This window comes from Balaenoptera ricei, chromosome 11, assembly GCF_028023285.1.
Source record: "Balaenoptera ricei isolate mBalRic1 chromosome 11, mBalRic1.hap2, whole genome shotgun sequence".
NCBI lineage: Eukaryota > Metazoa > Chordata > Mammalia > Artiodactyla > Balaenopteridae > Balaenoptera > Balaenoptera ricei.
In genome coordinates, this window is record NC_082649.1 from 98,258,275 (window position 1) to 98,282,833 (window position 24,559).

General features: G+C 41.0%; 1 long non-coding RNA gene across 2 annotated transcripts in view; it reads right to left on the reverse strand.

Annotated features, from left to right (window-relative positions):
• Positions 1 to 217: 217 nt before the first annotated feature.
• The window catches only part of LOC132375177 (uncharacterized), a 252,359-nt gene continuing 228,017 nt past the window's right edge, over positions 218 to 24,559 (reverse strand). For both annotated transcript variants that reach the window (XR_009505953.1, XR_009505952.1), the window contains one exon: positions 218 to 300. This is a non-coding gene — a long non-coding RNA (uncharacterized LOC132375177). The remainder of the gene's footprint in view (positions 301 to 24,559) is intronic.

Genomic DNA, 24,559 nt, shown 5'->3' on the forward strand with positions numbered 1-24,559 from the left:
CGTCTATTTTCTACTGGGAAAAAAACATGGCTGAGAACAGAATATTTCCATTATTAAAACCAAAGTTCTATTTCATGGCTTTTTCCTCATTTGACCCAACTCAAACATGCAACCCCCATTTCATGCAACAGTATTTCATTGCATTCCTGGCTTGTCCTTTCTCTATTTTCTCAATTCAGAGAATAAGAAGGGGAAAGTGACAGTAACTCACGGTTCAGTATCTTAGAGAGATTCAAGACTGTAGACTCAATGCTTCCATCTTAGTAAAGGGACCTTTCACAAACTCAATCGAGGGTGTCTCTGAAAATTAAGGAGAAAAAGATCAATAGCCTGGTGTTATCGGTAACAGCTGCGACAATTTATCAAGAATTTGATTTAGGCATGTTTCACTTGGCCCTGACTAAAAGTGGAGATTCTCTGAAACTCACCTGTAAAATTAGGACATCCCTAATTGTGGGGCGGGGTTGAACTCAGCCCACCTCACGTGCTATTTCAGGCAAAGGGATAAAACCTTCAGGCAGAGTGCAAAACGTAGAAGAATGGAACTCTATGGCTGCTCAGTGAACTCTGCACGGTCCAGGCTGCTGGAGAGGATGTGCAGCTAAGGGAGTGAGGTGGTACAGATGAAGAGTTATGGCGGGGATTTTGCAGAACCCTTCGGGGAGATGGTAAATGATATTACACCGGATGTGTTCACAGTCCGGAAATATACTCAGATTCTTTGGACTAAGCCTTTCCTGTCTTCTCTGTGACATTCATAAATGTAACAGCAGCCACCTTTTGTTCAATAGCAGGACTGCCTCTCGCTGCGTTAGGTGCGTGATATCCACCTTCTCTGATCTTCACTACTACGTGCAAAAGGCGCATCCACCCACCGTTGACTCAAACTTGCATTCATTCTACATGTTTTTTGAATTCCAGCTTCATGCCAGGGCCATTGTGCTGAGCACTGGGGATGCAGTTGTAAACAAAACACTCAAGGTCCCTACGTTCATGAAGCTTAGAGTCTGAGGAAGAGTAGACAATGACTAGTTGGACAAAAAATTATGAGAAATTAGTAAGCATTCTGAAGAGAATTAAGACAGGGCGATGGGGAGATATAATAGTGCTGGGTGATTACTATACGAACGTGGTTGTGAACCGTAATTAATCCTATGACAATATAATATGAGGGGACTATAAAGAAATGTATAATGAGAGTCAATTTAATTTAGACTGTGGGGAGAGTGTCAAAAAAGACCAGTGGAAGTAAGTGGCATTCAAGCTGAGACCTGAAGGACCAGTGGGTGAGTTATGCAGAGTATAGGTAGGATGGGAGGTGAGAGGTTGGGCTGTAAGCAACAGGAACGGTACAGGCAAATGCCATGAGGGGCAAAGACCTCAGCCTGTTGGAAGCACTAAGATAAGGCCATAGCAGAGATAGTGAGTCAGGGAGTGGGGGGAGGGGAGGTGGAAAGGAAACTTACACAAGGCAAACCCTCGTGGAGGCCAGTGCCATGCCCAAGGAAACAGAGGTTCACAAAGGTAAAGAACAGAGTCAAGGATCCCAAATGTGGTGATAAAGACTGGATTAGAATCCAGGACTATCAGACTATAGAGTTCATCATGCTTTTTCTGCTACACATGCTATCTCTTTTTGTACTAAGAGACAAGGAGCACATGCACACGCACACACACACACACGCACGTGCACACACACACACACACACACACACACACACGTCTTCCTCTTGAACCAAGACTAGCAGCTTAGAAGCATATCCCTGTGGTTTGGCTGGATGCGTGCATTTTTTGCTAAAGATGACCTGGTATCATCCAGCCCATTTCATCCTGCATTAGAGGTCATACCAACATCTGCCTGTCTCAGTGGGGACCCAGGACTGACCATCCAAGTCAAAACTGTGCTGGAAGCACTTAATACCTAAACTTCCAAGGCCACTGGCAAGTCAGAGGAGAAAGGAATAAACAGAGTCATTATACTTCACTCTTGTAAATCATCTGAGGGCCTCCATCATTTTTGTCGAGTTATTTTAATTGCTCTCATTTGCAGGAGCAAATTAGGTGTAGCATTGTTCTCTGTTCAGATGGGTGCCAGGAAGAAACTAAATGAGCAAAAAATGAAACCCCCTTTCCAAACAAAAGCCCAAACTCTGCAAATGAAATTGATTTGTAAACCTTGTCAAGGTAGTTTCTAAGGCAAATCTATTCAGGGCATCGTGGGGTTTTTAATCAAGGTCTTGAAAAATTGTTCAATTAACACATGCATCTGACACTAGTAAAAGAATTCCTTGCATAGAACTCGCACGAGCAGGGCCTCACAGCTGTATGGTCTCCATCTGAAAACTCAGGACAAAAAATGGATGTTTCCAACAGCCAAGCTATTGGAAGTTTGTTCAATTAAGCCTGCTCTAATACATGCTAAGTAAAATGATGATTAGGGAAGTAATTTTGGGAACGCAGGCAACTGACACACTTCTCTGTTTGTCTAGGTAATGTATTTGTGTTTTCTCCCCACCAATTTGGGTTGTTCTGACTAATTTGCTGCTTAATGACCTAACCACAGGAAGGTAAACAGGGAAAGAAAGATTTGATTCAATTCAACAAACTTTTAATGAGTGTTTACTCTGTACCAGCTATAGAGTAAGGCTCTGGAGACAGTCTACAATCAGTGATGGAGAAACAAAGGGCCCAGGAGGCACAGTCGTGCTGGAAACTGTTTCAGACCCCCAGTGTCATTCGCAAGGACTCACACAAGCATTTAGGCAGCTCTGGGGAACACACATGTTGGATTTCCCAAAGCAGTTCCAATTTCAAGCATTTTGTGCTGTTGCCCGGAGACCAGCAAAATATTTCCCAACATTTGAAAATCCAACCTAGGCTCATTCTTACCTGGAGACACCCCTTTAAATTAGTCCTTTGTGTGACCATGTGACTTGAGTTTAGATTTTCAAACTACTTTCTGTCAACTATTTTTTGTAGATTTTGTATATGTTGTGTAAATTATCATCTGCGTTGGCCCTTTCACTGAGAATGTTATTTCTGCAAATTAAATGCACCTAGCAATGGAGTAGTGAGTTTACACCCAACTGCCTCAAGCCTTGAGGGTGGAATTTTTCCGATTCCATTAGAGGTATGAGACTGGAATGAAATTAATCTGATAGTAATAATCAAGAAGTCCCACTTGCTCACAAGAGGCCCACCTAAGAGGGCTAATACCTACAGAGACACTCTGTTAAGTAGAATTAGCACATGCGTCGAGAACAGGCCTAGATTAAGTAGGGGTGAAGGTTAGGAAAGATGGTGAATCAGGAACCAAAATATAGTACAAATCCCCAAACAGCTCTCAGAACTAAGCTTTAATGCAGTCTTCCCAAACTATTTAAGTAAAGCTGTATGATGTTGCCATTTCTGTAGGGTAAAAGTGGTCAAATATTGGCAACTTCACATGGTTCAAATTAATATGTTTAGGCCAACCCTAGATCTAGGAACTGCCCCTCAATAAATAAAAATCAGAAGGGGTGGTGAGGGAGGAGGAGCTTTTGATCAAACATTTTAGGCAAATCCTTGTAGATTAAGCATCCACATTAGCATATTAAAGTCCCTGAGAGGTTCGGGAGTAAACAAACCTGTTAACTCCACTTCCCAAATGTCTTGGATTTTGGAACTCTTATTTCCCCCAAAGGAAACCCTGGAAACATTTTGGGAAATATTGCCTTTCAGTATCCAAATATGTCATAAATAAGAACAGTGGTAGGTGACACGTCACTAGGGAATGACAGAGTGTGTGTTGAAAAATGTGGCTTTGGGGTCCCCAGTTGTTTCAGTACAATATCTGCAGATATAGTTCCCAAGATAATCAGAGGAACTATGCCTGGATTGAAAATGAGTTATCTTCATGAGCAAGATATCTTGAAAAACATAAAATCCGCCCTCATAGATGTGAGATGACAATCTGAGAGAAATAAATCCTCTCATTTTTCAGCTAAAAAATCCCTCAATTCTTATCCACACATATTCTCAAGTAAATAGACTGCAATGAGTAGGGGTGACAATTTTCTTTCCTCATATTCACAATATTGACTTCCTGAATTATTACTTTCGGGTACCACTGATAGGATTTGCAAATGATTTGGTTCCCTAAAATCTTAATCAAATGGTGTTCAACAAAGTGGAAACTTTAACAATGTAGAAAGCTTGTGCATGAGGCACTTGGATAAAAAGAAACAAAACGAAATCTGCTATTATTAAAACAATAGCCACTACTTTGGAGAGACTGCACTAGGGGCAGGACAGGAATAAAGACGCAGACGTAGAGAATGGACTTGAGGACACTGGGAGGGGGAAGGGTAAGCTGGGAGTGAGAGAGTCGCACTGACATATACACACTACCAAATGCAAAATAGATAGCTAGTGGGAAGCAGCCGCATAGCACAGGGAGGTCAGCTCGGTGCTTTGTGAGCAACTAGAGGGGTGGGATGGGGAGGGTGGGAGGGAGACGCAAGAGGGAGGAGATATGGGGATATATGTATACATATAGCTGATTCACTTTGTTATGCAGCAGAAACTAACATAACAGTGTAAAGCAATTATACTCCAATAAAGATGTTAAAAAAAAAAAAAGATTGGTTCAATACACTCCCAAGTAACACAGACTTAATTCTAAAAGGGTTCTGTCATTCAATAATTGGATATGTTACTGAACTGTTGTTAGACTTGATTTTCCTCATCTGTAAAATAAGGAGGGATTTCCTAAATACTTCCAGAGGCTCTACTGAATCCCCGCTGAACTCTTTCTTTCCATCATACTTTTTACATTCTCTATTTTCTATCCCATTTATATGCCTATATTATCCCCCCTTCTAGGCCTTTAGTACAAAAAGAAGCAAGAACTGACTCTGATTCGTCTTGGTTTTCCATATACTGCCTAATGATGGTTACAGGTGCAGTTCTAGAAACAGACTACCTCAGATGGAGTCTTAAGTCTGTCCCCTACTGGCTGTGTGACCCTGGGCATTTGTTTAAACTTTGTACCTGAGTTTCCTCCAATATCATGTTGGGATTATAATCATACCTATGATATGTTTTGTTTAATCCACGCTCTGCACTTTGAACAGTGAGTGACATGTGCTCACCCCTCGATAAATGTTAACTCTTGGGACTTCCCTGGTGGCCCAGCAGTTGAGAATCCGCCTTCCAATGTAGGGGACGTGGGTTTGATCCCTGGTCAGGGAACTAAGATCCCACATGTCGTGGGGCTACTGGGCCCGCATGCCACAACTAAAGAGCCCGTGTGCCGCAACTACAGATCCCACACCCTCTGGAGCCCGAGTGCCACAACTAGAGAGAACCCCGCGCGCACCACAACAAAAGATCCCGTGTGCCGCAACTAAGACCCAATGAAGCCAAAAATAATAATAATAATAATAAAATAAAATAAATAAAATAAATGTTAACTCTTTCCTACTCTTGTTAGGTCCTTGGCAACTATTTGTTGATTCAGTGAATGTATGGGTAATAATAGCGGGCTAATATTCCTTCCTTATCAGGAAAATGTTTTTTCTACTTTTAATAACTCTTTTAATGCCTCCTCAACTCCCTCTGAGTAGCAAAAACGTATTGCTTTAATCCTACCAGCCTCCAAAGGAATGGTGAAATTTCTGTCTATCTTCTTACATCCAAACTTCCTTTGAAATATTGTATTTTCCTTCCTATCACTGGAGAATAAGACTCCTTCACATTTTGCTGTAAGATCTTTGATGAAAGATGCAATTTTACGAATATAACCCTGAATCACATTGATGCTAAAGTTGGGGAAGTAATTACTCTGAATTAATGGAGCTTGCATTCCCATTATCTGTCTAGTACACTAGCTGGGAGCTTCTGTAGATACAGTGTATATATGAGAGAAGGTGAGCCCGGCCAAGGTAATCCCTCCCACTGGCTCCATCCCAGTCCAGCCTTGCCCAGATTTTGTATAGCATTTTAACCCCTATAATTCTCTCTTTCATTGACAGTTCACAGTGGATTAGAGATAAAACTCAAGATTTGTTCTAGTGCTGTTAATCCAGTAGCCCCTAATCACATGTAGTTTTTGAGCATCTGAAGCATGGCTTGTCCAAAATAAAACTAGTTCCAAGTGCAAGATATACACCAGTTTTCTAAGACTTAATACTAGAAAAAGTAAAATATCTCATTAATCATTTTTCTACTGACTATAAGTTGAAATGATAGAATATGTTGGGTGCACTGGGTGAAATATAGTATTAAAATTAATTTCAACTGTGTTTTACTTTTTTGTATGTAGCCACTAGAAAATTTAAAGCTGTATAAGTAACTCAAGTGTATGGCTTCTTTCCTATTTTTATTGGACGGCACTGATCCAGTGCACAACCTAGATCCGGAATACTCCCTGAGACAGTCCCTGCCCTAAATTCCTCCTATGTGTTCTCTCACTGTATAAAGACGTTCAATGAGGAATTATTATTCTTATTTTAGATTTAATAAAATTGGGAATTTCTGGAGACTAAAAAACCCCCATAAAAAGCAACTAGAACGTTGAATTTTACGTTTGTCTGACTCCAGATTCAGGTTCTCTTGGTTGCACCAGACTCCAATTTGGTGGCAAACTGCCCCAATAATAAATGACAGTAAATCCTTGTCTCTGGTTGGATATTCCAGAGGCAGACGCTGAGATGGAATTTGGGGTATGGTTCGTTTATTAGAATCAGCATCTGAGGAAGAAAGGGGAAGGAAGGAAGACTGGGCAGAGGGCCAAGTCAAACCATGACGAAGACCCAAGAAAGCCCCCAACAACCTGGCGGGAAGCTCTAGTCCTAATGATGCCTGTCAGAGTGACCCCTCCTTGGGCCAAAATAGGCCGCAAACCTCCGACGTGCTCGGCCACTGCCTGTGCGCTGTTCTGGAAAGGACATGAACTAGGGTTGGGCGGCTTTCTGCCGCGAGACAGACCCTGACAGAGCTGAAAGCTGGTCTGTCTGCTGACCACAATCCCCGCAGCTGTATATCCCATAAATCTTTGAAGGATCTGGGTGGCGCATCCTTTACTGAGAAAGATATTTCGTAATTATCTTGATTTGTTGGTTTTAATTCCTCTTTTCTTCTTCTATATAACTCAAGGAGAAATGCTTCTCCTCCTGCCACCCTGCACACAAAGAAACAGTGGATTTCAGGCTCAGAGACTTGGCAGGCAATGGAATCTACCTATGGCTTGATAATATTACTTGTTTTTAATTGCGTTTGTTTTTCATTTGTTTTTATAGTTGTATTCTACTTATAAAAATGTATATTGGTTTTCTGTGTGTGATTATATAAAATTTTTTTTCTAAAAACTTATTTTTAAAAAGAAGCAATTAATTGAAACGTGCCAAGTGAGCCTATTTAATTTAATGCAAATTAGAAGCCTCACTAGCCTGAGAGAGAAAAGGACCAAATTTGAAGAGACAGAGCTCACTCTTCATAGGGGAAATCAAGAGGACGGGCAGTCATTCCAGCTCAAGAGATGTGCATTATCAGTGAGGTGTGGGAGCAGAGAAAAGCACAGAGCAAACTACTGACACAATTGTTCACGATTTCTTCTGGAATTGGACCATGTCAGAATCAACTTTGCTACTACAAGATTACACATTCGTGTCAGTTTCCTCTCTTAAGTCTTGGACCTGTTACCAAAGTCTGTTATTTCACACTGCACTGTTGTTATGTGGGGTCCTTGCTCTTCCAGCCTGATGCTCTATGGGCATATCCAAAGAACTTCTCGAGTAACTGAGATCAAAACTTAGTAGAACTTATATCCCAATATGAAAAGATTGATAAGACATTTCAGTATTGCAGCGTTGGGGATCGGGCCTCTACCTCTTACTCTGATATGTAAGAAAAAATAACCAAAGAAACTGGTAAAGGTTATGCCTTCTAGGGAGAAGGTTGAACTTGGGAGAAACTAGGGGAAGTGGCCGAGAGAAAAAACGTATTTCAATACTCCTCTCTTTTGTTTGAATGTTTCCCCAAGGTTATGAATTACTGTGACAATTTTTAAACTGGTTTAAATCAAAACGTAAATACCAAAAACCAAAAAAAGCTGGCCGGCCAAGGATATACAGCTACAGAACACCACTGCAAGCCCACAGGGAGCTGTCCTCTCTCTGGGGTGTTTAAAGATGAATCGTCCAGCAGCAGCGTGTCAGAAGAGTTGCTCTAGGGATGAAAGAACCTGAGGAGACACAGCAGGGCTTTCCGAGTTTCTGGGACCTACCAGCTGCTGATCATGGGGGTCAACGTAGAACACAAACAAAGGAGCCAGCACAGAGGAGAGAAGCTTCTACTGAGAGCAAGTGCTCAGGAGCACAGTGTTATCTACAGGGAATTCCCACTGGCTGAAGTCTCCACCGACACAACACAGGGTGTGAGACCCAGAGGCTTCTGTTCTTAGCTCCATCCCTCATTCTACCATAATTTGTCAACGCAGTTACCAGTATCTGAGTTTTACTGACTGACTTTTTATCTCTCTTTCTGCCATCATACAAACATAACCTTAAGGGAGCAGAGATGTTGATTTTTTCACTGCATTATTTCCAGAATCTAGAACAATTCCTAGAACCTTAATAAATACTTGCTGAATGAATTAATATACTGAGAGATGAGACATTTCTTAACAAGCCTCCCTGTCCAACTATGAGATACTTATAAACACAACTCAACAAACGTGTCTAACTCAGTGCCAGGAGACCACCTATAAAACTGAGACATGAAGACGTGGTATTAAGTATACAATGGAATACTATGCAGCCATAAAAAAGAATGAAATAATGCCATCTGCAGCAACATGGATGGACTTAGAGATGATCATAGTAAGTGAACTAAGTCAGACAGAGAAAGACAAATATTATGATAGCACTTATATGTGGAATTTTAGAAAATGATACAAATGAACTTATTCACAAAACAGAAACAGACTCACAGACATAGAAAACAAACTTAGGGTTACCAAAGGGGAAAAGGGGTGGAGGGATAAATTAGGAGTCTGGGATTAAAATATACACGCTACTATATATAAAATAGATAACCAACAAGGACCCACTGTATAGCACAGGGAACTATACTCAGTATCTTGTAATAACCTATAATGGAAAAGAATCTGAAAAATAATATATAGATGTATACATGTATAACTATCATTTTGCTGTACACCTGAAACTAACACAACATTGTAAATCAACTATATTTCAATAAAAATTAAAAAAAAAAACGGACACATGTATTCCCTCTGGTTTCAGCCCAAGCTTAATTACAAAATATAATGGAGGAACCACTACTTTAGAAGCTTTTGTCATTAAAACACATCACCTTAATGACTATGAGGTCTTCTCCTCATGTGAGGAGCAAATAAAACTCTCAGATAATGATGATGCAGGTCTTTCCATTCTGCTCTACTAATATGCTTCTACATTCTTCTGAAAGAATTATTACTAAGCATTGCCACAATTATGTTTCATTATCCCCTATTAGCATAATGTAGATGGTCAACTAAAATTCAATGGAGACTATTCATATAAATTGAAAAAAACAAGTAATTAATATATTACATTCATTGTAAGGATCAACTTAAGTTCTTCTTCATTGGGACTTTTGTTACTATGGTTGTAGGGCAAAAGCATTTCCCTTGGGTGTCCCTCAGACCCTCTGACCTTTCTGACCACTTTCGCATTATCTCCTTTACTGGCTTCTCCTCTGCTCATCGCAGTAGATGTGGAGATTCATTATGCTTTCATTCTTAGGGCTCTTCACACTCACCCATGATTCCACAATCCCATAATGTTACCAACTCATCACAGAATTATTTCAAACCCCGACCTTACTTCCTCTCTGACATCGCTGCTAAGATCTAATCCCATACTTCTAATCCTTCCTTCCATCCTCACAGAATTCCTTCAGTGTTTTCAAATTTGATGTGTTCTTTTTCCAAATTCCTTGTTTACATCCTTACCCCCATTCTTCATCCATGTTCTCCATCTCAGTGAAAAACACCAACATTAGACCTGCCTGTTCAGCCCTCAACATCTCTTACCGGGACTATTACAGAAGTCCTAGCTCCAAAGTCTTAAATATTTCCACCCTACCTTGTATTCACCATGTATTGTACTTCCTGAGAGTGCTCTATGTATCAATACAATGTGGAAACATACAGGTGACGCCCTTTCTAAAAAAAACCCTGTAAGCGCCACTGGGCACAAGACCAAAATATAACATTTCTCAGCATGGTACTATCCCCTTGCTTATCCCAATTTCAATCCCCACTATATCAACTCACACACCACTATTTTTCAAGCAAATGAATCTATTTGCTAATACCCAGAAAGCCTTTACAGTTGATCTCTCTCTGGGGACTGCCCTGTCTACTTTCCCCACCTGGTGAATGATGACGCTTTCCTTCATTCAAGATCAATATTGAAAATCTCTTCATATATGACACTTTTTTCCACCCCCTTATTACTCACCTAACATACTCTCAGATTCATTTTCTGATAACTCCATGAACGTCTACCATAGAAGTTACCATATTACAGCTTAATAACTATTATGTTGGTATCTGCCTTTCATCTATAGAGAATATAAGCACTCCAGAGGCAAGATTCATATTTTAGTGTTTGTTATAGTTTTGCATTCCTGTCCCAGCAAGTGTTTGCATATACTGGGGGTTTCATGGACTGTTTCACATAGATAAATAAAAAAAGGAACGATACAAAAGAATAACAAATTATATGACTGTGGGTCCCAAAGGAAGTGATGGTAACCACTCAGGAAGCTATCTATATAGTACAAGTGGAAAACTCCTCAGTCTAAAAATACTGCTTTGGCTATTCCATTTTTCTCTTGACCCTGTACCATCCTACCACACAGGACTTAGGGACAAAGAATCTTAGCTCTTAAGATGGGGATTCTGGACATTAGTAGTCCTTTGCAGTACATGCTTGAGAAATGTGGGCTTACTCAGCTTCCTCCCACTCCTTTTACAAAGCTTTCCTGGCCATGAAGTTTATGATACTTTCAGAGCTCAAGTATTAATGTTTAACACTCCTCCCCTGGGCTGGGTAATGAGTGCAGCATAGCAATCTCTCTTTGTTACCTCCTGACATTCCTGAATTACCCAACAACAAATAGCAGGCATCCATTCTGTGGCTGACATTTGAATCTGTATTCTCTGTAATGATTACCATTTATCAATGATCAGCTATTGATTACTCCCATCTGGGTCTGCAACTTGAATGAAGGTAAGCTGGATACATACACTTTCACACTGGCTTGGTGCACAGAAACCCAGTCTGAGCTGGGTAAATGAGGTGTCCAGATACAAAATGAATAGCACCAATCCAAATTATATTAACTTTTAATGAGGCAAGATTAAAACAGCTCCAGGAACTTAGAGTTCTTGGGGAGGAATAAAACTCCAGGCTGATGAAATACCATTTTGACTAGCTTTGCAGATGGTGGGATTCTGTTTTCTCAGAATTTTGCACACTTCCATGCAGTTGAAATACCTATTAAAATACATACTTCACAGTGATTGTTTGCATCTCGGCACCTCTTTGATGGAGGCCACAGAGCAATGGGATTTGAATCAGAGGGGAAAAGATGCCTTGGGAAACTTCCTAAATCATTAAACTCAGTACGGAGATCAGCTCAGCACCACCAAAATGAGGTACAGATTTGGGGAAGTTGGAGAACTAACTGCAGGGTTTTAAAAACTTGACCAATTACCATGTTTTTAATAGGAATTCTGGGAAATTTGAACTTGGATCCCCAATCTGCTACTGTTAAAAAAATGGGAAAAAAAGGAGTGGCCAAGATGGCAGAGTAAGAAGACCCTGACCTCACCTCCTCCCACAGGTACAACAAAATCACAGCTATTTACAGAGCAACTATTGATGAGAACAACCTGAAGACTAACAGAGAAAATTTTCCACAACTCAAGCTATAAAGAAGGAACCACAATGAGACAGGTAGTAGTAGCAGTAGAGATAAGATGCATGCCTCAGGGTAGGCAACCCACAAATGAGAAGATAATCACAATTGCAGGTGTTTTTCCCAGGAAGTGAGGGGTCTGAGTCCCACATCAGGCTCCCCAGCCTAGTGGTCCTGCACTGGGAAGAAGAGCCCCAAGAATGTCTGGTTTGAAGATAGATGCAAAAATTCTCAATGAAATATTATCAAACTGATCTCAACAATATATTGAAAGGATCATACACCATGTTTAAGTGGAATTTGTCCCAGGGATGCAAGGATGGTTCAATATTTGCAAAGCAATAAATGTGATGCAAAACACTAATAAATTAAAGAATAAAATAATATGATCATATTAATAAATGCAGGAAAAGCATTTGACAAAATTCAACATCTACTTATGATAAAAACTCTCAACAAAGTGGTTACTGAAGGAACATACGTCAATGTAATGAAAGCCATATATGACAGGCCCATGGCTAACATCACATTCAACGGCAAAAAGCTGATAGCATTTCCTCTAAGATCAGGAAGAAGACAAGGATGCCCACGATCATCACCTTTATTCAACACAGTGTTGGAAGTTCTAGTCATTGCAACCAGACAAGAAAAAAGAAATGATAGGTATTCAAAATAGAAAGGAAGAAGTAAAACTGTCATTGTTTGCAGATGACATGATACTATATATAGAAAATCCTAAAGCCACCACCAAAAAACAATTAGAATTAATAAATGAATTCAGGAAAGTTGCAGGATAAAAAATTAATCCACAGATCTGTTGCATTTCAATACACTAACAACAAACTGTCAGAAAGAGAAATTAAGAAAACAATCCCATTTACAGTGGCACTGAAAAGAATAAAATACCTAGGAATAAATCTAACCAAGGAGTTAAAAGACTTATATTTGAAAAACTATAAAACACTGATGAAAGAAGCTGAAGATGACACAAACAAATGGAAAGATATGTCATGCCCATGGGTTGGAAAAAAATAATATTGTTAAAATGACCATACTACCCACGGCAACCTATAGATTCAATGTAATCCCTATAAAAATACCAAAGGCATTTTTCAGAGAACTAGAAAAACGATCTTGAGAAAGAAGAACAAAGCTGGAGAATAGTGCTTCCTGATTTCAAACTATACTTCAAAGCTACAGTAATCAAAACAGTACAGTACTTGCACAAAAACAGACACATACATCAATGGAACAGAATAGAGATCCCAGAAATGAACCCACATTTACTTACTGTGCAGTTAATCTATGACAAAAGGAGGTAAGAATGTACAGTGGGGAAAAGACAGCCTCTTCAATAAACAGTGTTGGGAAAACTGGACAGCTACATGCAAATGTAACAAACTGGACTACTTTCTCACACCATATACAAAAATATTAATAAACTCAAAGTGGATTAAACACTCAAATGTAAACCTGAAACCATAAAACTCCTAAAAGAAACCATAGGTTGTATGGTCTTTGACATCGGTCTCAGGAATATTTTTTTGCATATATCTCATTAGGTAAGAGAAACAAAAGCAAAAATAAACAAATGAGACTATATCAAACGAAAAATCTTTTGCACAAGGAAGAAACTATCAACAAAATGAAAAGGTCACCTACTGAATAGGAGAAGATACTTGCAAATGGTATATCTGATAATGGGTTAATATCCAAAATATGCAAAGAACTCATACAACTCAGCATCAAAAAAAGTGAACAACCTGATTTAAAAAAATGGATATTTTTACCAAAGAAGACATACAGAGGTTCAACAGATGTATGACAAGATGCTCAACATTGCTAATCATCAGGGAAATGCAAATCAAAACCACAATAAGATATCACCTCACATCTGTCAGAATGGCTATTATCAAAAAGACAGCAAATAACAAGTGTTGGCAAGGATGCGGAGAAAAGCTAACACTTGTACACTGTTGCAGGGACTATAAATTGGTACAGCCACTATGGAAAACAGTATAGAGGTTTCCCCAAAAATCAAAAATAGAACTATCATATAATCCAGCAATTCCACTTCTGGGTATTTTTTCGAAGAAAACAAAAATGCTGATTTGAAAAGATATACATACCCTTATGTTCACTGCAGCACTACTCACAATAGCCAAGGTATGAAAGCAACTGAAGAACCTAAGTGTCCATCAATATATGAATGGATAAAGAAGATGTCTCACACACACACACACACACACACACACACACACAGATGGACCTAGAGAGTAATATGCAAAGTGAAATAAGTCAGAAAGAGAAAGACAAACAGACAAACACCATATGATTTTACCTATATGTAGAATCTAAGAAATAAAAACAAACAAACAAAATAAAACAAAAATCAGACTCACAGATATCAGTGAACAAACAGGTAGTTGCCAGAGGGAAAGAGGTGGAGTATGAGTGAAATAGGTGAGAGAAATTAAGTACAAACTTCCAGTTACAAAATAAATGAGTCACAGTGATGAAATGTACAGCATGGGGAATATAGTCTTTGTATGGTGACAGATGGTAAGTAGACTTATGGTAGTGATCATTTTGTAATGTATAGAAATGTCAAATCATTATGATGTACACCTGGAACCAACACAGTATTGTGGGTCAATTATACTTCAATTAAAAATAATAAAATAAAAATTCAAAAACTGAAAATAGAAATAAAATTCATGACTGATAGCACAAATTTATGTCACAACAGTCAGAATTTAAACCCCAGCTTTGCCACTTAAAAGTCAATGGGTAACACCTACAGTCAATTAATCTATGACAAAGGAGGCAAGAATAGACAATGGAGAAAAGATAGCCTCTTCAATAAGTGGTGTTGGGAAAGGTGGACTGCTACATGTAAATCAATGAAATTAGAACACTCCCTCATACCATATACAAAAATAAACTCAAGATGGTTTAAAGACCTAAGTATAAGACATGACACCAGAAGAGAACATAGGAAAAATATTCTTGGGCATGAACTGTAGAAATATTTTCTTAGATCAGTCTCCCAACGCAAAAGAAATAAAAGCACAAATAAACAAATGGGACCTAATCAAACTTAAAAGCTTTTGTACAGCAAAGGATACCATTAACAAAATGAAAAGACAACCTGCAGAATGGGAGAAAATATTTTCAAACAAATGTGACAGACAAGGATTTAATATCCAAAATATATAAACAGCTCATACAACTCAATATTGAAAAAACACACAACACAATCAAAATGGGCGGAAGACCTAAAGAGACATTTCTCCAAAGAAGACATACAGATGGTCAACAGGTACATGAAAAGATGCCCAACATTGCTAATTGTTAGAGAAATGCAAATCAAAACCACAATGAGGTATCACCTCACATCTGTCATAATGGCTATCGAGTAGTGAGAGATAAAATGCCACCTTAGAACAAAACATAACCAATAATATACAGTAGTAAATCAGTCAAGAGTTTGCTGTTTATTCTCATATAGTGGGTTACTAGCCACAAGGCTTTGAGATCATTTACAGCCTAAGAGAGCAAATTTAACTTTCCAAAATAATTGTATGTCACAGTTTCTAAGAACAAATACATCTTCCAATAACAAACATGTTTTTAAAAGTTTGTGTATGTCAGCCTTGTGGAGATCGCACAAAACATTGTAACTAAACAGTGAATATTAAAGAGAAAAACAAAGCATGTATAGATTTAAACTTCAGTAGGGCTGTTACACCTCCTAGACAGCCTGCTTATAGTACTTCTCCTTTCCCTCTTGCCAAAAAGGCAAGTTCAACAGCACTTGAGTATTCGTTAGTTAAGTTTATTCTCAAGTTGTCCTAACAAATACAATTATAATTCTTTAACAAGTCAGTCAAAGAATTTAAACTCTATAACCGTCAGCTTGCCACAACTTATCTGATGAACTCATTCACACCAAGGCATAACTATATAACTGCACCCAAGCATATCCAGCTTTGAAGAGCAAGGGGGAAATGCCTAATCTCATGTTGGAACTTACCTTTGGAGGAATTTCTGAGATCATTTGTAAGATAAGTAAATTAGTGTCCATGGAACCTGCCAAGTTACTTTGGTAAATTCCTCCTTGGACCATTAAGACATCTCACTACAACATTTTGCTTTCACGAATCTGTGGATATTCTTCTAAAATGGGGAAGAAGTAAAGAGGAAAATAAAGATATGACCCCTCCAGAGCTGCTAGAAATCAAATTGTAAGATTACTGGATGCAGGGATTGTTCCATTCTGATAGAAATACTATGTCACTCTACAAGGCTCTAATGGCCACCATGGAAGCTATCCAATGAATAAACACCGTCCCTTCCACTGCCGTAGAGTGTTCTGGAGTGCTGTTTTTCAGCATTGATTACTTTGCTCTGTTAAACTTAAGTCCACTGCTGATGGAAATATACACACAGATGGTATGGTGGCATCATCAGGGAATGATGGGAAGATGGCAAAGGAAACATTCTCACATCTCTGTATTCCCCACTGTGCTAGTATACCAGCCTCTCAGCCCCTCCTAGCCTTCCTTCCTCCCTTGCCAGTCTGGTCCCCACTAATAGCCGTATCAATAATAATCCTTTGGCGATCTTCCATTCCTTTAGCCTCTGCTGCGTGCTTCTTGCCAATCCTCAACCTGAATCCATCCTACATACGTATTTTCTCTGCAAATGCTCCCAGGATGCCCACAAAGTGCTGGAAAAAATCACAACGATGCCCTCTTTGCTACATAAAGTCTTCTGCTCTGAGCAATTAACGCTTTCAAGTCTCCTCTTCGACCTTTATTCGCATTCTCATTGTCCACACGGGATGCTCCAAAGTTTACTAATCTAGTCAAGTACTCAGTCTCCACCTCTACCTCCTTCCACTCACAATACAACTTAATCTATTCCACAGAGAAAATTCAGGCCAGGGTGCCACCACCTCCAATTTTAGCTATCCTCCTATGCATTTGTATTTTACCTCCTCGCTAACCCAGGGAAGAGGGTCTCCTCTCCCACCAATGAACAATTTCTCCACTTGCAGTTTTCGATCTGCTCTTCTCTAAGCTCTGAAGGCATCTCTCCTCTCTTTTCAATTCCTCTTTCTTAGCCAAACCCCTTTCAAAATATTGGAGTATCTCAATCTTTTTAAGTTATTTATCTTCCAATTTACGCTGCCCCAAACCTTACGTTATTACCTTTGTCTCGTTATCCCTTACTTCCCAATTCCTTGAAGAGTTGTACACACACGCTACTCCATTTCCTCACTCCCCCTTTGTTTTTCACCTGTAATCCAGGACTCCACTCAAACTGCTCTAATTAGACCAACAATGAACCACTAATTGCTTCAATTCTTGGCCTCTTTTCAAGTTTCAGCCTACTTGGCATCTCAGTGGTATTTGACCTTCCACCCTCCCAGAAATGTCCTTTTTCCTTGTCTTCATGAAGCCCGATCTCTCTTTCTGCTCCTAGATCTGCCCTGCTATCTCCTTCATTAGTGTCAGTGCCTATTTCTCTGGTATTTCTGAAATGCGAGATGCCCTAAGCCTCTGTCACTGACTCTCTTCATTTTACATTTATTTGTGGGAGCCCTTCCCCACCCCCATGGTGTCAACTACTGTCCAACACCAATGGTTTCCTAACATGTATCTCCAGACAAAAGCCCCTGAATAGGTCTCCCTGCCTCGAAACTCCTCCCCTCTCCAATTCACTGCAGCACCTGAGCAGATGTGACCACTGCCTTAAAAATGCCAGTGGGTCCCTTTGCCTTCAGGTTAAGGTTACTTTCTTTACTAGGTCTGTTGGTCCTTTCCAAGCTTGACCCAGTCTTCTGTTTTAAACTCCATCCCTTCCCATTTCTCAATATCAGTCAGATGAGTTTGGTCTATTAAACATTACCCAAATACATGGTGGGCTCTCACATCTTCATGTCTTGGTCACTCAGCCTACAACGCCCTTCCCCATCCCCACTCCCACCCATGATCACTCCCATTTATCTCACTCCAAACGTTACTCCCAAGGAAAATAACTAATAATAGCTGATATTTATTGAGTGCTCACTATATGTCACAGACTGTGTTGAGTGCTTCAGATGCATCCCCTCATCTAATCCTCAAAATGACTTGAGAGATAGACATGACGATTATTACCCCTTTTGCACATAGGAAACCTGAAGCTTACAGGGTTAAGTAACTTCTTTAAGGTCACATAGCTAGTACAGAAATTTGATCTGACTCCAGAGCCTTCTCTCCCTACTACATGTCCAAAGACCTGTGTTTCTCCTGCGCATTTCTGTTTCTATTCAAATCACATTCCTGCTTGACTATTCCTTCATACCTCTGTCCTCTGGTACCATACTGAGAACTCCTGGGGCAAACGAAGTTGGTTTTCTTCATCTATCCCCTTTCCCACCCCTCCAACACGCCTGACAAATACCGGAGGTTCAACAAATGCTTTTTACATCTGAATCTGAAATGAATGCATTACCCATATTGACTAAGGGGTGGAGAGAAACTTCAAGGCCAAAGATCTAATCAGCGTGACTGAGTGGGTGACTGCCAGCATTCTGAATGATCCACTTTCCACCGAGTCCCAGAAGAGGGCAAACATTTACAGCTTGTCCTCTGTCTCTAGCCCTCTAAACCTCTTGAAACAGACTTTCCATGCAGAACTGTCCGAATTAGAGGCACTTCACTTGAAAGAACGTTCTGTGTCTAGAAAACATGGTTTTCAATTTTCTACAGCACGAACGCTCGAACTAGTGACTTAGTGGCCCTGTGACACTGAGATGTTAAGGCCAAGTGACCACCCATTCAAAATATTGCAAAAGCAAAATTACAGCTCTCACAGATTACAGTCACGGTAACAGTTTCCTATTCTCCCTTGACACTTCTGCAACATCTTAAGTTCACCTTAGGATGAAAAGCCTGGGTACTGTAAGGTAAATGGTGAAAGAGCAGTCAAGTAAGCAGAGGGCGTAAAATAGAGATATCACCATGCTCTCATTGTATCCATTTGTCTTTCTCAAATATAGAACGTGTAAGTCTCAGGACACCTAACCAACACTTCGTAACAGGATGCTTTATCTTAAGCTGTTTTGTAATGCTAAGTACTAGCTTTCCAAAATCCACTGATGCTTGACTTCTGAAATTGGTGACATGTAGTTGTATTTTCCTTGGGAAGCAAACAGGTTGATTCCTTCGTCTGGATGTAAAAAGTGACCTATTTTGAAAGCACTGGGAGACATGTCTGAGAAATGCAAGCGATGTGCTGTAACAGCTCAGGGATCTGAGCCCTCACTCTGTCTTCCGGAGGTTCGGCCCTCCATCCTCCTGTCCCCTCACTCCCCTCACCCCAACCGAGTGGGAGAACAAAACAATGAAAGGCATCCTATGTCGGCTCATAGAGTGTCATAGCTGATAGAGAGAATGTGGAAACCACTAGTCCGGACTCTTCATTCTACAGGTGGCGAGAATGGAAATCTGACAGGAGACTGACTTTCTCTGGACTCCAGCAAATTTGCAAAAGTCCTGCTGGACCTGGCAAGAGCCAATTCTGTGTATCTCTTCCCAGTTCTGCATTCAAAGATATCATGTTGGCAGCCTGAAATTGGTCACGGTGGGAGTATTTACACCATGGAACCTGGCAAATGCTACAAATCAGAGTGATTTCTTCCCCAGAGAACTGGTTTACCAGCAACCAGCAACATGATTCTCTGAAAGCTCCTCTCCAAACTCATAAGGAAGCCAATTATCTTTACATACTTGTAAACATGAAACCCAGTTATCTTTCCATATTCTCATGAGTTGTGTCTTCTTGCTTTCACTCTCTTTATCTTGCCTGTTTGCTTTCATCAATTCACTCAACAAGTACTTGCTGACCACTTTTTATATACCAGGCACAGTGCAGGGAGTTGTAGATAAAGTGATGAAGAAAACAACAAAATCCTGCCTTTACTGAACTGAATATAATGGGGGACATACACGCCTTAAGCATATGACAGTTCTGGCTGTAAATAAAAGGTTTCGTATGTGCTATAAGAGCGTATAAAAAGAGGGGCATAATCCAGGCTGGGGAAGTGACATATTTAAAGGAAACCTTCCTATCAAGTTAGCACAAAATGGTCTATGTGATTCCAGAATGCACTTTGCAGCCAGACAGAACTGAGTTTGAATCCCAGCTTTAAATAATCTTGTTGGATGACTTTGGACATCCTCTCAAAGCCTCGGTTTTCTTGCAAGTAAAACAAGGATACTCTTAGCAGCTACTCCATAGGGAGGATGTGAGGATTGAAATGATAACATACGGAATGTCTAGCCCCAAGCCTGCCACATAATTGACGTTCAATAAAGAGTGCCTATGTTTCTGATTAGGATGATTATCTTTTCTTCCCACTGCGTGTCTAGAAGGTTTACTCTGTCCGTGCCTTTAAAGGACATCATTTCTGCCTGCAAGTGTAATTTCTCTGAGAATGCGGGGGACTTGCAGAGGCCATCTGGCAATGGTGGACACTAGCCAAATCATCACTAATTGCCTAAGTACGCTGGCTCTCCTTGGTAATGGGTTTGGCGGGTCTAATTACTGGAGACCACATGACATCTTTGAGCTCCTGCCGTTGGGAGCTTGAGCCCAAGCCAGCAGCTCCAGGTTCCTTGTGAGTCTGGAGAGGAGCTTTCAGAGAATCACGCTTAACAAAGAGCTGGCAGAGGTGGGTCTTGTCTGCTCCCACGCCCCCCCCCCCCGCCCCCTTGTGGGAGCTTGCTGTGCCTAAAAGGAGTGCAGGGGCTGTGAACAGAGTGACAGATGGAAAGGGGAAACATTCACTTAGCAGCTTTCAGTGACCTTTGAGGACCGATCTTTAAGCAGCTCCAAGCCTTTGGCCTGGGTTTTGACTTGCAAAGTGAAGGCCAGGCCCCCAGCCTAGGGGAGGAGCACATGCTTGTTCCAGGATTTAACTACCGTTTATCCTCACAGCTGCCTCTCTTCGCGTGGCCATATGTGGTCGTACCTCAGTCTCAATAACAAACAGCAAGATGCGTGCTGAGCAGCACAGTGTCTGGCACACAGTAGGGATTCCACAAGTGTTAGCTGAATAAATGAGTGCTGTGTCATCCTCTTTCACTGCGCTCTGCTTTCTGATTGTTCCTCATTCCATCCCCCTCCCCCTCTGCTCATGCTGATAGACAAAATACATGAGGAATGTATGCAAAACACTTAGCCTAGAACCTGGCACACAGCAAATGACCAACCGACTTTACAATCATGTGCTATGTCCCAAAGACAAGCAAAAAGACACCATTCCTCTCCTCTCCCCTAGGTTTAGCCGCGGATAACATGAGCACACACCTGGATGACATCAGCCCATTCCCCCACGTTACGGCCTTGGCTGAGTTAGAACAGAAATTCACAGCCTCAGCTTTTCTTTTATCGAGGGTCAGAGAGAAAAATATTAGCATTTGCTGAATCTCAGGCAGCATGGCACTTAATAGTTTCCAAGGCACTTAAACGTTTACAAGGCACTTTCCAATGCATTTGCCTCACTCTGCCCTCCCAGAACCCCTTGGAGCGGGATGCGGATTATCAACTCTTTTTAACATTTGTAATCAGTGGAGTTTCTAGTCTCAGCAACCTGCCCAAGGTCACAGAGCCCGTATAAGAGGTGAGAAAAACACGGAGAACAATACGAAAGTCTGTAAACTCTTCCTGCCACAGCACTCCAGAGTGGCCCTTTTCTTCTTTCAGACAATTCTAAAGTTGCTGATATTTACTTAAATCAAGGCAGGAGTGAGAGGCACTCACAAACGTTGCTTGATTTCTTATTGTCAAAGCAACCTGGCTGAGGACAGCCACATAAGACTTTTCCACTGGGGCGTGAGAAGGATTTTTAGACATAGAAATATAACCAGAGAACAGAAGTCACAGGAACATATGTATATATAATCTGCCTCAAAGGTACACCACAGCAATAAGTAATCAGGCATACACGTGTCCCCTGGCCGAGCCTATAAGTCCCTGGGGAGGTATGATTAAGGGGCCAATGGTCCTCCAAGCACCCACCCCCTCATCCCAACTCAACTGCGCACAAACTGGGGATGACAATTTGTATCCTGGTGACAGTGGGGACCAAGCTGCTTACATGTTTCCCTTTCACCAAGACTTTACTAAGTTTCCAGAGCGATTTTGTGTAAGGCAAAAAATTTCCCCCTGCCCAAAGACTCCATACTCGCTTCTACCATACATTCTGGCTTTAAAGAAAAGTGGAGAAAACATTCCAAAGCTATTTTAGTAAAGGTCAAGAGTGTGTGGGTTGCGGACAGGTGGTGGGAGTGGAGGGGGAGATGCTTGCAGGGTTATGAGATCAAGTGATGCTAAAGACAATAACAAACAATTGATAATGTCTTGCCCTGGGTGAGTCACTGATATTATGATAGGTTTTCCACTGGGGACTTTTTATTCTTGGTTTCAGATATATCCAGCTCCTCTCCTCTGGCAATCATCAGGGTTTGGCATCTCAATTCTCCCCTACGTAATGGCTCAAGTTTAAATCTAGTCTGTAATAAAAGCAACTGATCAAGTAGAATGTAAGAGTTGGGAATGGTGTCTAGAGAGACCGTGAATTTGAAAACTGAATCTCCTACTAAACGAGCTGTGTGTCCTAGGGAGACGGAGTTCACCCCCTCTGAGCCTCAGTTTTCCCAGGTATCTATTGGGTTATTTGGAGGCTTGACAGCACACACAGAAAGTTCACCCATGCAAATCCTCTCAGCCCCACCTTTTATTTTAGCCATAGCTGAGGCAGATAGGTGCATGTGAGCTGGGGACTGGTTTGAGGAAAGGTGACCTTTCTCACTCCATGAAGCTCCTACTATGTCCCTCTAGCTTCCCAGGACTCCCTGACACAGTGGTGTGGGACCCCTGCAGGAAGTGACTCACTCATGCGCACTCTAGAGTTGCGGGGTCACCCTTAACCAGAGGGGATGGCGGTCCTGAGCAATTCCTTAGCGCTCTCCAGGGGGAATGGGTGCTCTTCTGGAAAGGCAGACCCCACGTTGTCTAGACCCTGGAGAAACCACCCTCTAGGTTACCTGATTCTAAAGAAGCTATTATATAATAGCTCACAAACACACACACACACACACACACACACACACACACACACACACACGTACACGTTCATTTGTAATGTGATGTCTGAAAAACATGGTGTTCATACGCCTCCCTTGAATCACCTAGCTGGATCTTTCTACATTTAGTCCATAGTGAATCTCTCTTTTAAAGACTTGGGCTATAGGGCTATACCTCGTCTTGTCTGAACTCCTTGCAGTAAACTTCCTCAAAAACATATAAACTTTTTTAGGTTAGAGAATATAAACGTCCATGACTTTTAAGAACCTGGCCAGTCTATCATGACTCTTACTGATGATGTGCCCTTGACAGTATCAAAGAGCCCCCTCCCATAATGAAAAGGTGGGAATCCATTGCTTTTACAGTGTTGCCTGTTAATGAATAAAAATAATTACATGGTGACATCCAGAGCCAGTATGATCTGTAACTGTGTAACAAGAGACACAGTTAACACCAGGTTTAGGAGCTGCTATTGTAATGAGTGTTTGGGATGAAAGGATCATTATTTTGTTTAAAGCGTAGGAAGAGAAGACTTACTATGCCAGTTGGTTTCTATAGACAAGCTAAATGGTTTAATTATCACCATGAGAAATCAGATGTTGAAACTGTGGTACAAACTGCGGAGGACTGAACTTTGTGTGGAGATGGATGTTGTGAGAGAAAGGAGGAGAAGGGGGTAGTTAACAGACATCCTGCCAGGTCCTTTTCTTATTTCATCTCAGTGAACCCACCTAAAAACTCCATTTGCAGTTGACAGAGGCAAGGGGGAAAGAGTATTCAGAGGCATTAATGCAAATGCCATGGGGTCCTTAAAAGCAAAGGCTACTCAGGGCTCCCTGAAGCTGTACTTGGTGGTGGGCAGGGGGAGAAGGGGCGCTCTGAGAACCATTTACACCCTCCCCCAAGCCCTGCTGTTCCATCTAGAGCTGTCTTTTCACTCTCACCTTCCACAGCCCGCTTTGTAATCTTTGCCACCTTCATGTTATTCCTTGGACTGCTCTCTGCCTTGAATCTCCTGCCCTATCCCTTTTGCTATTTTAAATCCTAACTACACCTCTTGAATCCACACAAGTCATATCTTAACCACAACACTTTCTTGCAGAATCCTAGCCCACTGGGGAGTTCTGTACTGTTTTAGTTAATCAAGCCTTGGTACCCAGCACTTAATCATTCATGGATGGTTTCCTCATGTCAGCTCTGCCTCTTTCATTAAATGCATACGACTTTTGGTATCAAGAATTGATTCAGGGCAAGAGGTAATACGTCAGTAAGGATGCAGCTTGGTCAAAATGGTGGTGGCATACACAGCAAGACCAAGCTGTTTGCTTTTCTTTCTTGTAAACATACACAGTCTAGGGCTAATACAACGGTTCCGCGATTGTTTGAGACCCAGGTTCCTTGTACCTTGTTGCTCCGCCATCCTCAGTATATGGCTTACAGTGTT